The sequence below is a fragment of the Ranitomeya variabilis genome, chromosome 7 (assembly GCF_051348905.1).
Source record: "Ranitomeya variabilis isolate aRanVar5 chromosome 7, aRanVar5.hap1, whole genome shotgun sequence".
Lineage (NCBI taxonomy): Eukaryota > Metazoa > Chordata > Amphibia > Anura > Dendrobatidae > Ranitomeya > Ranitomeya variabilis.
This window is the reverse complement of record NC_135238.1, coordinates 134,958,324-134,975,442: the sequence shown is the minus strand read 5'-3', so window position 1 is coordinate 134,975,442 and position 17,119 is coordinate 134,958,324.

Below are 17,119 nucleotides of genomic sequence, written 5' to 3'. Positions count from 1 at the left end.
CGGTGTGGTCAGAGGCGTGGCCTAAAATTAAAAAGTTGGGAGGTATGACATTGCAATAAAATGCAATAGCAGGTGATCAAAACATTTTATTTATCCCAAAATGGTATCAATAAAAACATCAGCACGGCACGCAAAAAACGAGCCCTCATCCGGCCCCAGATCACGAAAAAAGGAGACACTACAGTTTTCAGAAAATGGAACCATTTTTTTTTTACAAACTTTTGAATGTTTTTTGCGACTTAAATAAAAAAGAACCTCTACATGTCTATGAACTTGCAATGACCTGGAAAATCATATTGGCAGGTCAGTTTTAGCATTTAGTGAACATGGTAAAAAAAAAAAAAAAAATAACTGTGGAATTTCACTTTATTTTGCAATTTCATCGCACTTGGAATATTGTGTCCCATTTTTCAGTACATTATATGGTAAAAATTACAACTTGTCCCAGAAGAAACAAGCCCTCACATTTCCATATTGACGGAAAAATAAAAAAGTAGAGAAGTACACTGGCACTGAAGGAACAAAGTATTCCAGTTATTCCTTTCTCCAATACAAAATCCTTTCATCGGCTATGAGAGTGTAGCAACCCGTGGAAGATTTAGGAGGTGCTTTGCAAATATTGTTAGCAGTCCAAACAGATATACTAAAGGAAAAAAAGTTGCAGCACTCACCCACGATTCTTCACTTCTTTATTTTACATAACGATCATGTCTGTCTCGTTCCTGCACATCCCTGCTCCCCTCACAAGCCCAAGCCGTCTCTGTGCCACATCCAATTAATGGATCGTTATGTAAAATAAAGAAGTGAAGAATCGTGGGTGAGTGCTGCAACTTTTTTTCCTTTAGTATATCTGTTTGGAAAAATAAAAAAGTTATGGTTCTGGGAAGAAGGGGAATGAAAAACGAAAACGCAAAAACATAAAAACCTAAGGTGGTAAAAGGCTTAAATTTGAAAAGAAAAGGTTTTACAGCAGCCACTGTGTCTTTGTCTATTATACTCTTTTTTGCATATGTCCCTTCGCAATGGAGTAGCTCCTCATAATGTACAATTCCACCTGCTTTGTAGATGGTAGAAGCCCCCTTGCCACTTGTTCCCCTCTTTGGCTGCACAGGTTTACACTAGTGATGAGCGAGTATACTCATTGCTCAGGTTTTCCCGAGCATGCTCGGGTGATCTCCGAGTATTTGTTATTGCTCGGAGATATAGTTTTCATCGCCTCAGCTGCATGATTTACGGCTTCCAGATACGCTGAATACATGTGAGGAATGCCTGTTTGTTAGGGAATTCCCTCATGTATTCAGCGTATCTGGAAGCCGTAAATCATGCAGCTGAGGCGATGAAAACTATATCTCCGAGCAATAACAAATACTCGGAGATCACCCGAGCATGCTCGGGAAAACCCGAGCAATGAGTATACTCGCTAATCACTAGTTAACACCAATGATATGTCCACCCCTGGCACAAATATTGCAAACCCTTGATAAAACGATAGAAAAGTTTCATAGCCATCAAACAATAGTTGATAGGAAGCTCCCCTTTAAGTTTCAAAAAGAGGTCCTGGAGGAGGTGAGACAAGTAATAAAAGGAATAATGTACCTACCACAAAGGTAAATATATGACTATAAATCACCTTGAGTTTCACTATCCTTTTGCATCTCTATGGTCTCTGAAGTCTTATAATAAACCATAGGCTGACATTATCACATACAGTGGCTTGTGAAAGTATTCACCCTCTTGTTTTTTTTTACTCATTTTGTTACATTACAACCTGTGTTTAAATATTTTCATAATCTGATTTGTGTGTGATGCATCAGCACTAAATAGTCAAAGTTGGTGAAGTGAAGTGAGAAAAATATAGGCAAAAATTAAATTTATGGGATCAAATAACTAAAAATTCTCATGTGCTTATGTATCCACCCCTTTTGCTACTGTATGATGCCCCTAAATATTTCTGGTGCAAGCAATTCCCTTCATAAGTCACATGCTTAGTGAATGTAAGTCCACCTGTGTGCAATCTATGTGTACACATATATGTCAGTATATACACAACTTTTCTGAAAGGCCACGGAGACTGCAACACCATTAACCCCTTCACCCCAAAGCCTGTTTTCACCTAAGTGACACGGCCAATTTTTACAATTCTGACCACTGTCATTTTATGAGGTCATAACTCTGAAACGCTTCAACGGATCCTGGTGATTCTGAGATTGTTTTCTCGTGACATATTGTACTTTATGATAGTGGTAAAACTTCTTCGATATGACTTGCATTTATTTGTGAAAAAAACAGAAATTTGTCGAAAATTATGAAAATTTAGCAATTTTCAAATTTTTCGTTTTTATGCCCTTAAATTAGAGAGTCATATCACATAATATAGTTAATAAACAACATTTCCCACATGTCTGCTTTACATCAGCACAATTTTGGAAACATAATTTTTTTTTGTTAGGGAGTTATAAGGGTTAAAAGTTGACCAGCGATTTCTCATTTTTGCAACAAAATTTGCAAAACCATTTTTTTTACGGACCACCTCACACTTGAAGTGACTTTGAGGGGTCTATATGACAGAAAATGTCCAAAAGTGACACCATTCTAAAAACTGCACCCCTCAAGGTACTCTAAACCACATTCAAAAAGTTTATTAACCCTTCAGGTGCTTCACAGGAATTTTTGGAATGTTTAAAAAAAATTGAACATTTAACTTTTTTTTCACAAAATTTTTACTTCAGATCCAATTTGTTTTATTTTACCAAGGGTAACAGGAGAAATTGGACTAAAAAAGTTGTTGTACAATTTGTCCTGAGTACGCCGATACCCCACATGTTGGGGTAAACCATTGATTGGGCACATGGCAGAGCTCGGAAGGGAAGGAGCGCCATTTGACTTTTCAATGCAAAATTGGCTGGAATTGAGATCGGAACCCATGTCATGTTTGGAGAGCCCCTGACATGCCTAAACAGCGGAAACCCCCACAAGTGACACCATTTTGGAAAGTAGACCCTCTAAGGAACTAATCTAGATGTGTGGTGAGCACTTTGAACCTCCAAGTGCTTCACAGAAGTTTATAATGTAGAGCCGTAAAAAAAATTAATATTAATTTTCACAAAAAATGATCTTTTTGCCCCAAATTTTTTATTTTCCCAAGGGTAGCAGGATAAATTGGACGCCAAAAGTTGTTGTGCAATTTGTCCTGAGTACGCTGATACTTCATATATGGGGATAAACCACTGTTTGGGCGCATGGCAGAGCTCGGAAGGGAAGGAGCGCCATTTGACTTTTCAATGCAAAATTGGCTGGAATTGAGATCGGAACCCATGTCGTGTTTGGAGAGCCCCTGACGTGCCTAAACAGTGGAAACCCCCACAAGTGACACCATTTTGGAAAGTAGACCCTCTAAGGAACTAATCTAGATGTGTGGTGAGCACTTTGAACCTCCAAGTGCTTCACATAAGTTTATAATGTAGAGCCGTAAAAAAAATTAATATTAATTTTCACAAAAAATGATCTTTCTGCCCCAAATTTTTTATTTTCCCAAGGGTAGCAGGATAAATTGGACCCCAAAAGTTGTTGTGCAATTTGTCCTGAGTACGCTGATACTTCATATATGGGGATAAACCACTGTTTGGGCGCATGGCAGAGCTCGGAAGGGAAGGAGCGCCATTTGACTTTTCAATGCAAAATTGGCTGGAATTGAGATCGGAACCCATGTCGTGTTTGGAGAGCCCCTGACGTGCCTAAACAGTGGAAACCCCCACAAGTGACACCATTTTGGAAAGTAGACCCTCTAAGGAACTAATCTAGATGTGTGGTGAGCACTTTGAACCTCCAAGTGCTTCACAGAAGTTTATAATGTAGAGCCGTAAAAAAAATTAATATTAATTTTCACAAAAAATGATATTTTTGCCCCAAATTTTTTATTTTCCCAAGGGTAGCAGGATAAATTGGACCCCAAAAGTTGTTGTGCAATTTGTCCTGAGTACGCTGATACTTCATATATGGGGATAAACCACTGTTTGGGCGCATGGCAGAGCTCGGAAGGGAAGGAGCGCCATTTGACTTTTCAATGCAAAATTGGCTGGAATTGAGATCGGAACCCATGTCGTGTTTGGAGAGCCCCTGACGTGCCTAAACAGTGGAAACCCCCACAAGTGACACCATTTTGGAAAGTAGACCCTCTAAGGAACTAATCTAGATGTGTGGTGAGCACTTTGAACCTCCAAGTGCTTCACAGAAGTTTATAATGTAGAGCCGTAAAAAAAATTAATATTAATTTTCACAAAAAATGATCTTTTTGCCCCAAAATTTTTATTTTCCCAAGGGTAGCAGGATAAATTGGACCCCAAAGGTTGTTGTGCAATTTGTCCTGAGTACGCTGATACTTCATATATGGGGATAAACCACTGTTTGGGCGCATGGCAGAGCTCGGAAGGGAAGGAGCGCCATTTGACTTTTCAATGCAAAATTGGCTGGAATTGAGATCGGAATCCATGTCGTGTTTGGAGAGCCCCTGACGTGCCTAAACAGTGGAAACCCCCACAAGTGACACCATTTTGGAAAGAAGACCCCCTAAGGAACTTATTTAGATGTGTGGTTAGCACTTTTAACCCCCAGTTGTTTCACTAAAGTTTAGAATGTAGCGCTGTGAAAATTAAAAAATCATTTTTTCTTTCCACAAAATGATGTTTTAGCCCGCAATTTTTTCCCCCAAGGGTAACAGGAGAAATTGGACCACAAAAGTTATTGTCCAATTTGTCCTGAGTACGCTGATACCCCATACATTGGGGGGAACCACTGTTTGGGCGCACGGCAGAGCTCGGAATGGAAGCAGCGCCGTTTGAAATGCAGACTTAGATGGATTGGTCTGCAGGTGTCATGTTGCATTTGCAGAGCCCCTGATGTACCTAAACAGTAGAAACCCCCCACAAGTGACCCCATATTGGAAACTAGACCCCCCACGGAACTTATCTAGATGTGTTGTGAGAACTTTGAACCAACAAGTGTTTCACTACAGTTTATCACGCAGAGCCGTGAAAATAAAAAATATTTTTTTTTCCACGAAAATTATATTTTAGCCCCCACATTTTTATTTTCCCAAGGGTAACAGGAGAAATTGGACAACAAATGTTGTTGTCCAATTTGTCCTGAGTACGCTGATACCCCATATATGGGGGGGAACCACTGTTTGGGCGCACGGCAGAGCTCGGAAGGGAAGGAGCGCCGTTTGAAATGCAGACTTAGATGGATTGGTCTGCAGGTGTCATGTTGCATTTGCAGAGCCCCTGATGTACCTAAACAGTAGAAACCCCCCACAAGTGACCCCATATTGGAAACTAGACCCCCCCACGGAACTTATCTAGATGTGTTGTGAGAACTTTGAACCCCCAAGTGCTTCACTACAGTTTATAACGCAGAGCCGCGAAAATAAAAAATGTATTTTTTTCCACGAAAATTATATTTTAGCCCCCATGTTTTTATTTTCCCAAGGGTAAGGCTGGTTTCACACTTGCGTTTTTATCTGCATGCGTTTTTTTAAAAAACGCATGTGTGAAAAAACGCATGTAAACGCGGTAAAACGCATGCGTTTTTATAGAAAAACACAAGAAAACAAGAAAAAAACAAAAAACCCTAACCCTACCCCTAACCCTAACCTGAAATACGTGGCACTGAAATATGTTTATATACGTATATACGTATATAAGTGCCACGATATTTCAGTGGCCACGTATTTTAGTGCCACGTATTTCAGTGCCACGTATATAAGTGCCTCGTATATAAGTGCCACGTATATAAGTGCCACGTATATAAGTGCCACGTATTTAAGTGCCACGTATTTAACGTAAATGCCACGATATTTCAGTGCCACGTATTTCACTGAAATATCGTGGCACTTAAATACGTGGCACTGAAATATCGTGGCACTGAAATATTGTGGCACTGAAAGACGTGGCACTGAAATACGTGGCACTGAAATACGTGGCACTGAAATACGTGGCACTGAAATACGTGGCACTATGACTGTCAGAAAATGTTCATTAAACGGTTAGGGATGAGTTTAGGGGTAGGGTTAGGGTTTGGATCCCTTTATCACCTTGATGGTGGTGGGTGACTTTTCAGTGTGTCTTCTGTTTTTTTTCTATAAAAACGCATGCGTTTTTAACGCAAACGCGTTGAGATCGGACGCCATGTCACGTTTGGAGAGCCCCTGATGTGCCTAAACAGTGAAAACTCCCCAATTCTAACTGAAACCCTAACCCCAACCCTAACCCTAGTCCTAACCCTAGCGCTACTTTCACACTAGCGTTTTTTTGCATACGTCGCAATGCGTCGTTTTGGCGAAAAAACGCATCCTGCAAAGTCATCTGCAGGATGCGTTTTTTCCCCAAAGACTAACATTAGCGACGTATTGACACACGTCGCAAGCATCGTGCGACGGTTGCGTCGTGTTGTGGCGGACCGCCGGCAGCAAAAAACGTTACATGTAACTTTTTTTGTGCCGACGGTCCACCATTTCCGACCGCGCATGCGCGGCTGGAACTCCGCCCCCACCTCCCCGCACCTCACAATGGGGCAGCGGATGCGTGGAAAAACAGCATCCGCTGCCCCCGTTGTGCGGCGCTTGCACTTGCGACGCAGCGCGACGGCCCCGTACCGACGCTAGTGTGAAAGTAGCCTAACGGGAAAATGGAAATAAATATATTTTTTAAAATTTTATTATTTTTCCTAACTAAGGGGGTGATGAAGGGGGATTTGATTTACTTATATAGCGTTTTTTGGGCGGATTTTTATGGTTGGCAGCTATCACACACTAAAAGACGCTTTTTATTGCAAAAAATAGTTTTTGCATCACCACATTTTGAGAGCTATCATTTTTCCATATTTTGGTCCACAGAGTCATGTGAGATCTTGTTTTTTGCAGGACGAGTTGACGTTTTTACTGGTACCATTTTCGGGTACATGACATTTTTTGATCGCTTTTTATTCCGATTTTTGGGAGGCGGAATGAACAAAAACCAGCAATTCCTGAAATTCTTTTAGGGGGGGCGTTTATACCGTTCCGCGTTTGGTAAAAAGGATAAAGCAGTTTTATTCTTCGGGTCAGTACGATTACAGCGATACCTCATTTATGTAATTTTTTTATGTTTTGGCGCTTTTACACAATAAAAACTTTTATATAAAAAAAATAATTGTTTTTGCATCGCTTTATTCTGAGAGCTATAACTTTTTTATTTTTCTGCTGATGATGCTGTATGGCGGCTTTTTTTTTGCGGGACAAGATGACGTTTTCAGCGGTACCATGGTTATTTATATCCGTCTTTTTGATCGCGTGTTATTCCACTTTTTGTTTGGCGGTATGAGAATAAAGCGTTGTTTTTTGCCTCGTTTTTTTTTTATTTTTTTTACGGTGTTCACTGAAGGGGTTAACTAGTGATATAGTTTTATAGGTGGGGTCGTTACGGACGCGGCTATACTAAATATGTGTACTTTTATTGTGTGGTGTTTTTTTTATTTAGATAAAGAAATGTATTTATGGGAATATTTTTTTTTTTTTTCTTTATTTAGGAATTTTTTTTTAATTTTTTTACACATGTGGAAAATTTTTTTTTTTACTTTTTTACTTTGTCCCAGGGGGGGACATCACAGATCGGTGATCTGATAGTGTGCACAGCACTCTATCAGATCACCGATCTGACAGGCACATTGCAGAGGCTTGCCGGCGCCTGCTGTGAGGAATTCTCAGCAGACGCCGGCAAGCAGGGTCATCTTATGACCCGGAAGGAGTCCCGCGGCCATCTTGGATCCGGGGACTCCTTCCAGGTCACCAGAGCCGCGCGATCTCATCGCGCTGCTCCGGTGGGAGAGCGCAGGGAGCCCCCGTCCTTGCGCGATCCCCCTCTATGCCGCTGTCACTATTGACAGCGGCATCAGAGGGGTTAAATGCCCGCGATCGGCGACAGCGCCGATCGTGGGCATTGCTGCGGGGTGTCAGCTGTCATATACAGCTGACACCCGCACCCGATCACCGCGGCGCTCAGCATGAGACCGCGGTGATCGGGGCGCCGTACTAGTACTGTGGCTGGCACTAATGCAGTGCCGGCAGCGCAGTACTAGTACGGCGCATGTCGCGAAGGGGTTAACGGGCATCTGTCACCCCCGGGATGTATATGACCTATTAATATGGGCATACAGGGAATAGAAAAGTTACACTAGTCCTACCTGTATGCCTCATATTAATGGTCTTGTTGCTGAGAAATGTTATATTCTGTCTTTATGCTAATGATTTCTTCCAGGCTCCGGGGCGTGTCGTGCCTGGAAGAAATCCCTGCCTCCTCTCCTAATTACAATACTACCCCCCTCTCATGCGCGTCAGTTTTGGCCCAGAGTCCTGCGCCTGCACTCCCTCAGAATTACATACCTCACCCTCCCATCTGTGGACACTGAATTCAGGGATCTTCTGCGTAGGAGTCAGTGAGTCACTGTGATCTCCGGTGTGCGTGCCAATAAGATGCGCAAAATTCCAGGTTGTGAGGTAGCAAAACATGAAAAATGCCAAAACGGGGGTGAATTCTTTCACAAGCCACTGTATATGTTTTGTTGGCTTACATTTCACTTCAGCACAATACTGATTGAAAATAATGTGCTACTTAAAGAGTCTGAATCTCCTGAATCTCACACTGAATCTCCTCTAGACATTTTCTAAACTTGAAAGGCTTTAGGGATCAGAATACTTTACAATGGCATTTTGCTAGTTTTTTCCACAGCTCTGACAGATATGTCTTGCATGCGAAGGTTAGGAAATGTTTGTTGACCTATATATCTGACTTTTCTTACTTCAGTTCATGCATTTCTTCAGGGTAAGCACAGTAGCAGAGGAAACTGGGCACCTTCTGCAGAGTTCATACCCCCTGCCATGTTATCTAGATAAACAGAGGCTGTTTGAGAAATCTACATAGACAGATCACCCTTAGCCTTCCATAAGTGTGCATAATTATAGTTTATCATGTAGAAAATCCACTCAAAGCAAGAATCGTATTATGTTGTCAGCCACCATCAAAATCCACAAAGATCAGTACCAACAGGGTTAATACGGTTTATAATTCGGCTATAATTCAATATCAAACTGCGTGGCTGTGGGTTTTACATCTAAGCTGTCAATGAAGAGAAAAACATTATTTTCTTCTCATGTCATTTAGTAAATACATCCTCAAATGAATGCCAACTGATGAAAAATTACACCGTGTCATTATTTCTTTAGCAAAAACTAGACCAAAATGCAGAATCAATGATAAAAATTAAAGAGGTTGTCCACTTCTTTTTTATTGATGACTTATCCTTAGGATAGGTCATCAATGTCTGATCAGCTGGGGTCTGACACCTGGCACCCCGCCTGTCACGATTCACACCGTGACTGTCAAGATCCCTCAGCCGCTGCCCACAATAGGTCACGGATCGGGGTGACTTTAGACCAGCAGACGGCTGTCACATGTGCAGGGGGCTTATCCTAGTTATCCCTCCACTGCCACAATGTGATGAAAAAAAAAACACACACGAGGCTATTGACCTCTTGTTTACAGCAGGGGCTTTATTTTAGGTATCCCACTGCTCTTCAGTATACCAGGAACTGCAGGGATTTGTGTCTATCCCGCTTACAGTTCCACTTAACACTTGCAGCTCTCTGGCGCCCCCCTTACTCTCAGGTCAGATTAGGTACTGCACCTAGGGTAATTAGTCGCCAGAAACGCTGCCTGCTATGTACTGGCTATTGGGTGCACTGCAGCGACGCGATAACTACTCCCACTCAGGCAGGAACAATAATTATCAAGCCGCAGTCGCTACAGTGACCCCCAAAAGCCGGCACACGGTAAGCTGCCACCAGCGCCGATTAAACGGGTCCGGCTGCTAACCCAAAACAGTAGCGTAAATTCCCTTCAAAGACAGGGTACGTTTTTAGAGCATGGAAACGAACTAGTAATAAATATTATACCCCATAAATGATTTTTAGGCAGTGTTTATAAAATATTTTACAAAGATGTTACAAATGAGACAATTGCAAATATGTACAAGGTAATTATGAAAATAAAAGGATTAAAGGAAGAAAAGATAACACTCACATGTTCTTAGATCATTGCATTGCAGGCAACCACACGTCCCAGCTCATTGGGCGTGCTCAGGTCTGTCCAGGAAAAACTCCAAATCTGCCTCCTGAAAGTCTCCCAGCAACTTAAAACCTGCAGGCTGTGACCTCACAGAAAGGGCTGGCTTTTCCAACCCCTCCTACTTCTTCAGTATTACTCACTGGGCATTAAATATATCTGATGCCCGTAACTTCGCTACAGAACATAAAATAATCGCACCATACCCATCATTCATCTCGTAGTATCGTGGGCATTCCGATGAGATCAAATAAGTCCTATTTGTCACGCACACTGACCGAGAAATCCCTACCTCTGTACCAGAGGGGGCTAGAAACCTGTGTTTCGAGGGATGGGTAGATCCTCCGAGTGTGATTATGACGATATATTTTTGTGTTCGTATTTTAAATCATTTGCCTAATATCTTTCAAAAACAGAACAAAGGACTTTCATGATTCTAGAATCTTCTCTAACAGTTAAAGCTGAGCACTGTCTACTACAGGAAATACCGGTCGTAAATGCCTTTCGTCAATAAAACTCTCTTCCCCCATGCACAGTGGAAAGGCAGCTCAACTCTGAAGAAAAAGAGAAGGGGGGTTTCTTAGCCCACATCCTGGGCTGACAAGAGAAACTAAACTTATATGATATTTCATACCATATCGTGACACCGCCGATCAGCTATTATCAGTGTCGGCAGTGGTGGCCACTGGCTGGAAATACTCACTTGCACAGCTGGCCATCTTCTGACAGTACTGAGGCTTAGTACTGCACATCCGCTTCCTATTCAAATCAATAGGATTTTGGCTTACTCACGTACATTTTGGCAGACTACAGTCTATCTTTTCTATGTCTCTAAGTCAATGTGACAAACAAGGAAGGTGAAGGCTGGTTTCTCTATGTAGATGTGGCAGATTGCCACGAAACGCGTCGGCACAATAAAGTTTTCAAGAACATTTCCATCGTGTGTGGTCAGCATGGATACATTGAGAAACCTGGTGTTCGCCTTCCTTGTTTGTCACATTGTTATCCACGGGAGTCTGCAGCGACCACTGTTTCTTCTCACATTCTGCAAGGGGTTGTGACTTTTCACAACCTCTAAAGGTGAGTGCACCTACTGTGTATTGTCATCCAAATTATCACTTTTATCACCCTATGTGCGCTCTCTCTCCTTAATTTCTTTCTAAGTCAGCAATGGGATCCTTCGGAGTCTCCTGCTATAGCATTTCATTTAATTCAAATGTCGACGGATAGTTAACACTTACACTGATGCACCCTGAGTCTGCAGGACAGCTTGAACTTCTTTGGAACTTAATTGGGGCTACTTATCCATCAGCCGGACTATCCTGCATTGCAACCTTTCAGCAATTTTTCTCTGCTGGACTTATCCAGGGAGATTAGCTCTGACCTCTGGAGATGGACTTGTAACCTTGAGATTGTTGATATTTTTCAACAATTTTGGTCCTCAAGTCCTCAGACAGTTCTCTTCTCCTCTTTCTGTTCTCCATGCTTAGTGTGGCACACACAGACACACAATGCAAAGATTGAGTCAATTTCTCCCCTTTTTATCTGGTTTCAGGTGTGATTTTCATATTGCCCATATCTGTTACTTGGCACAGGTGAGTTTGAACGAGCATCACATGCTTTAAACAAAGTTGTTTACCCACAATTTTGGAAAGGTACCAACAATTTTGTCCTGCCCATTTTTGGGGTTATGTGTGAAACTAAGTCCAATTTAATTTTTTTATCTGTTTTTTTGTTGTCCCATTATACACAAAGCAAATAAACGTGTATAATAAAACATGTAATTGCAATAATTTTCTGGCAGGTCTCAGCTGCAATCACGTGAGGCAGGAGAGGACTGAAGCAGCATTGGAAATGGCAGAAGACAGTGAGGGGTAAGTATTTGAGTACACTCATTTTACAAACACAGATGCAAATAATTGGTAACAAAGGAGGCAATGAAACAATAAAAACACTGAAACACTCCTTTAAATATATAATGACACAGTGGAATTCGTAATGTGTTCTTGTTTATCTGAGGTTGTACTTATTTAATGATATGTAAAACCATAGAATTCAAAGAGAGTGTAATTTCACAATGTGTATATATATATATATATATATATATATATATATATATATATATATATATATATATATATATATACATATACAGTGCCTACAAGTAGTATTCAACCCCCTGCAGATTTAGCAGGTTTACACATTTGGAATTAACTTGGCATTGTGACATTTGGACTGTAGATCAGCCTGGAAGTGTGAAATGCACTGCAGCAAAAAAGAATGTTATTTATTTGTTTATTTCTTTTTTAAATTGTGAAAAGTTTTTTCAGAGGGTCATTTATTATTCAACTCCTCAACCCCCCAGAATTCTGTTTGGTTCCCCTAAAGTATTAAGAATTAGTTCAGGCACAAAGAACAATGAGCTTCACAAGTTTGGATTAATTATCTCTTTTTCCAGCCTTTTCTGACTATTTAAGACCCTCCCCAAACTTGTGAACAGCACTCATACATGGTCAACATGGGAAAGACAAAGGAGCATTCCAAGGCCATCAGAGACAAGATCGTGGAGGGTCACAAGGCTGGCAAGGGGTACAAAACCCTTTCCAAGGAGTTGGGCCTACCTGTCTCCACTGTTGGGAGCATCATCCGGAAGTGGAAGGCTTATGGAACTACTGTTAGCCTTCCATGGCCTGGACAGCCTTTGAAAGTTTCCTCCCGTGCCGAGGCCAGGCTTGTCCGAAGAGTCAAGGCTAACCCAAGGACAACAAGGAAGGAGCTCCGGGAAGATCTCATGGCAGTGGGGACATTGGTTTCAGTCAATACCATAAGTAACGTACTCCACCGCAATGGTCTCCGTTCCAGACGAGCCCGTAAGGTACCTTTACTTTCAAAGCATCATGTCAAGGCTCATCTACAGTTTGCTCATGATCACTTGGAGGACTCTGAGACTGACTGGTTCAAGGTTCTCTGGTCTGATGAGACCAAGATCGAGATCTTTGGTGCCAACCACACACGTGATGTTTGGAGACTGGATGGCACTGCATACGACCCCAAGAATACCATCCCTACAGTCAAGCATGGTGGTGGCAGCATCATGCTGTGGGGCTGTTTCTCAGCCAAGGGGCCTGGCCATCTGGTCCGCATCCATGGGAAGATGGATAGCACGGCCTACCTGGAGATTTTGGCCAAGAACCTCCCCTCCTCCATCAAGGATCTTAAGATGGGTCGTCATTTTATCTTCCAACAAGACAACGACCCAAAGCACACAGCCAAGAAAACCAAGGCCTGGTTCAAGAGGCAAAAAATCAAGGTGTTGCAGTGGCCTAGTCAGTCTCCTAACCTTAACCCAATTGAAAACTTGTGGAAGGAGCTCAAGATTAAAGTCCACATGAGACACCCAAAGAACCTAGATAACTTGGAGAAGATCTGCATGGAGGAGTGGGCCAAGATAACTCCAGAGACCTGTGCCGGCCTGATCAGGTCTTATAAAAGACGATTATTAGCTGTAATTGCAAACAAAGGTTATTCCACAAAATATTAAACCTAGGGGTTGAATAATAATTGACCCACACTTTTATGTTTAAAATTTATAAAAATTTAACTGAGCAACAAAACTTTTTGGTTTGTAAGATTTATGCATCTGTTAATAAATCCTGCTCTTCTTTGAAGTTTGAAGGCTCTAACTTATTTGCATCTTATTAAACCTGCTAAATCTGCAGGGGGTTGAATACTACTTTTAGGCACTGTATATATATATATATATATATATATATATATATATATATATATATATATATATATATGCAGCAGGTGAAATAACTATTGAACACATTACTAAATCTATTTCTAAAGGTGCTATTGACATGAAATTTCAGCAGATGTCGGTAACAGCCCATCCAGTCCGCACAGGCAAAGAAATCAAACCATTGATGTCCATAACTTAAGTTCATAAAAGGAGCCCACAGAACCTTCTGGATTTGAAGAGTGTTTGTACACCTGAATGGGACAAATTCACACCCGAGCAATGCATGCGACAAGTTTCTCCATACCTTAGGTGTCTTGAAGCTGTCATCATCAACAAAAGCTTTTGTGCAAAGTATTAGATACATTTCAGTTAACATGTTCAATACTTTTACCCTGTGTCATTTCTCATGATTACACTTACCGTACTTTTCAGACTAGAAGATGCATCGGACCATAAGATGCACCCCAAATAGGGGGAGGAAAATAGGGATTTTTTTTTAAACTATAAAAATGACGTCTTTTCAGGTGATTTCCACAGCTGCCCTTTTTCAAGCAGAGCATCTTCATTGGGAAGTTTTTTAGGAGTGTTTTCATGTCCTGAATAGTGATGAGCGAGTGTACTCGTTGCTCGGGTTTTCCCGAGCACGCTCGGGTGATCTCCAAGTATTTATGACTGCTCGGAGATTTAGTTTACATTGTGGCAGCTGAATGATTTACAGCTACTTGCCAGGCTGAGTACATGTGGGGGTTGCCTGGTTGCTAGGGAATCCCCACATGTAGTCAAGCAGGCTAGTAGCTGTAAATCATTCAGCTGCCGCGATGAAAACTAAATCTCGGAAAAACCCGAGCAACGAGTACACTCGCTCATCACTAGTCCTGAAGCATTTTTGAAGAGTTTTTCTTCCTGAAAATTTTTTTAGTAGCCTTTTGATAGCTACTAGTTTTGAGCCACTTCAAATAAGCGATATGTACTTTCTTTTTTTCCCATCAGGTGTTTGTTAAATTTTTTTCATGAAAAAAAAACCCTCAAAACACTGAACATATGGACAGCATAAAGGATTAAGAATGAAATGAAAAAAAAAACTTTTAAAGGACTTGACCACCACTTGGACAACCTCTTCTCATTCCTCATGTTGGGCCCTCATAAAATAAAAGAGTTATATTCACCTCCTGTGCCTGCGCCATTCCAACAGTGTCATCACACACATTCCCGGAGCTTTTGTGTGGCTGTTATGAGTCAGTTGCCTAATCATCTGTGGCGTCACTGTCCCTACCTTCAGATGTTCCGATAATGAAGAGGAAGTGAGCCGCAAATCGCAGTTCCCTTACTCTCTTGCAGGGACGGTTTTAGACAAAGTGGGGCCCTGAGCAAAAGTTGAAAGTGCACATTACATCATCACACACAAACATTTCGGTTGCATTTACAAGCACTGAGTTCAGGCCCTTACACGAGTGTGATTGACAGTATTGAAACCATTCGACATTTGTTTCCCGACCTCTTTACACCAGCTGAGGAAGAATTATAGGCACAGAACGATCACTAAGAGAGCAATCTGTCCCCATACAGTATCATGTTATCAGCAGCACATTTGCAGTTTACACCTAGCAATATGCTGCTGAGAACAATGATTTTTGTTACGGCCTAAACAACTCAATCACTTGATGAATTTTGCTCGTTTAGTATAATGTCCCCAACAGTCTTCCACATCATGCACCCCATGGTCCTCCGTGTAGTATAATACACTTCCCTTAGTCCTCCATATAGTATAATATACTCCCCATAGCCTTCCATATAGTATAATGCACCCCATAGTCCTCCATATTGCATAATGCACCCCCATAGTCCTCCATATAGTACAATGCACTCCCCATAGTATAATGCACCCCTTATTCCTTCATATGGTATAATGCATTTCCCATAGTCCTCCATACAGTATAATGCATTCTATAGTCCTCGTTACAGTATAATGCAGCCCCCATATAGTACATATAGCAGAATTCACTCACCATAGTCCTTGATAGAGTATAAGGCACCCCCCATAAAGTACATGTATTATAATCCACAGTGTATAATGCAGGCCTATATGGTATAATTCAGCCTCCATATGGTATAATGTAGCCCCGATATAGTGTAATGCAGCCACTATATAGTACAGTGTAGCCCCTGTTGTGAATTCTATTTTTGGGCTCCCTCTAGTGGTCACAAGCGGTACTGTGTAGTGTTGTCTTTCTGCAGGTTGGCTGCATCAGCTGGTTCGTTATCCTTGGTTTGTTTCCTATTTAGCTCACCTGGAGACTCAGTTCCTTGCCTGCTATCAATGTATCCAGTGCTCTTCAGATCCCTTGTGTCTACCTTGCTCCCAGTCTCTCCAAGACAAGCTAAGTTTTTGTTTGATCATTTTTTGATTATCAGTGTTCATTATGTTTTTTTGTCCAGCTCGCTAAAATGTGATTTCCTCGCTTGCTGGTTGCTCTAGGGGACTGAGTTTCTCCCCCCACACCGTTAGTTGGTGTGGGGGTTCTTGAAATCTCAGAGTGGATATTTTGTAAGGGTTTTTTACTAACCGCATAGATTCTCTTTTCTATTTTCTGCTATCTAGTATTAGTGGGCCTCATTTGCTGAATCTGCTTTCACCCCTGTGTATGTGCCTTCCTCTTACCTCACCATTATTATCTGTTGGGGGCTTCTATATCTTTGGGGATATTTCTCTGGAGGCAAGAGAGGTCTTTCTTTCTCTCTAGGGGTAGTTAGTTCCTCAGGCTGGCTCGAGACGTCTAGGATTTTTAGGCACGTTCACCGGCTACTTCTAGTGTGTTTGGATAGGTTCAGATTTGCGGTCAGTTCAGTTTGCCACCTCCCTAGAGCTTGTCCTATGTTTGTTACTTAGCTGGAGTAATTTGTGATCCTCAACCACTAAGGATCATAACAGTATAGCAGGCCAAAAAGTGTTTAATGCATCACAGAAGTGGGATGAAAAGAAGACCTGAGTACATTTTTTTTTTCCCTCCCGCTTTTCCTTTGCTGCAGTCTGTTTAGCTTCTTTCATCCCCTTGAACTCTGGGTGGTTTTGAGCTCAGCTGCAGACATGAATGTTCAGACTCTGACTTCTAGTGTGGATCATCTTACTGCACGGGTGCAAAGTATTCAGGATTTTGTTATTCATAGCCATATGTCAGAACCAAAGATACCCATTCCTGAGTTGTTTTCTGGAGATAGATCTAGG